Source organism: Arachis ipaensis, chromosome B08, assembly GCF_000816755.2.
Source record: "Arachis ipaensis cultivar K30076 chromosome B08, Araip1.1, whole genome shotgun sequence".
In the NCBI taxonomy this organism is placed as follows: Eukaryota; Viridiplantae; Streptophyta; class Magnoliopsida; order Fabales; family Fabaceae; genus Arachis; species Arachis ipaensis.
The window spans coordinates 10,284,428-10,286,106 of record NC_029792.2 but is presented as its reverse complement, the minus strand read 5'-3'; positions in this window follow the sequence as shown (position 1 = coordinate 10,286,106).

The following is a 1,679-nucleotide window of genomic DNA, read 5'->3' as shown; positions in this document are numbered from 1 at the left end:
GTCTCTGCCGTCTCTGCCACCATACAGCTCCGTTACTCGCCATGATGCTGATGCCCTGCCACAACGCCAGCTATTCTGATTTCGGCATTAACCCAAATTCTTGGGCATCAACTCCCGAACTCATGCGGAGCAGTTTGAAGTCAAGAAAGACCAGATACGACGGCGTAACAAAAAGACACCACCAAAGAGGAGGAGAAGCGACGAGTTCAGGTGAAATCAGGGAAGAGCAAGCAATGCAAAACTAGGAAGCCATAGCGATGGAGGTGGATTGATGGAAGATCTTCTTGAAGAGTGGCCATGTTGCATTCTCAGTCGATTTCGGTCTCTCTGTAGCGATAGTCATGATCACCATGGATGAGCAGTGACAGCCATGAGGATCAAAACCATAACAGTGATTTTTCTAGTCCTTGAAGGTCTCCTCATCGCAGTGTGGTCTTTGCAAGCTCCGGCGATGGCAGGTCACAGCAAAGACATACGTAGGAGTGGCAATATGTATCCTATCTGCGGTATCCAATCCGACCCCATTCCGACCTAGGGTTGTCAACCCGATCCACAGCGGGTATGGTAGAGTACGGATAGGGTTCTCGTGTGGATCGGTTAGAGTGCGGGTCGAGTCTCAATCCTACCCGACCAACCCACACTCTATATATGTATATGTTATATACTTATATAAAAATATGTTTTAAGTGAATGTTGAACCAATGACCTCTCACTAAATGCAAAAGATTCTTAGCTACTAAAAAAATATTAATTGATAATTTAATTTTTTTATATATAAAAATCAATTCTATTTTAAATTATCATTAAATTATATAATAATGTTGTATCCTTTTTGTAACCCATAAGTAGGGTCGGGTACCCGGAGATTAAGATCGGATAGGGTAAAGTTGAGTTTATATAAAAATCTCAACCCGTAGATAGGGGTGAGCACAGGTCGGTTTGGTTCGGATTTATGGTAAAATTAAAACCGAACCGATCAAAATATAATTGGTTCGGTTTAGTTCGAATTTGTATTTTTTTGTACATGTACCCAAACCGAACCAATCTGTTACCAAACCAAACCGATTAAGAACGGAGTGGTTCGGTTCGGGTAATTGGGTACCCGATGACTTTGAAATTCATAAAAAAAACCAAATTTTTATCTTAAAAATTCAACAAGTACAATAAACATGTAACATCAATAGAAATAATCCAAACATGTTAAACACTAAACACATTAAAAACTAAACTCATTAAAATCCAAACATATTAATAATGAATAATCATTGTCTAATGAAAAAGCCATATAATTTTTTTTATTTTTTTTATTTAATTAATATATGATCGGGTTCGCGGGTTGGTTTGGGTTCCGTGCATCTAAAACCGATACCGAACCAATCACTAACAAAAGTCATCGGTTTGGTTCGGGTTGGACCCGATTATCCGTTAATTTTAGAACCAAAACCAATTTAATTAGTTCGGTTCGGATTCAGACGGGTAATCAGGTACTCGCTACCGTGCTCACCCCTATCCGTCCATTGCCACCCCTAGATACAAGCTACGGAAAAAGATAGAGTTAGGTCCGGGTCGGATAGGATTTGGATCGATAAGAGTTAGTTTTTTTTGTTTGCTTGTATGGATTAGGTGTGTTTAAAATTTAAATTTAAACAACTAAATATAAATATTGAATTTTTAAAATA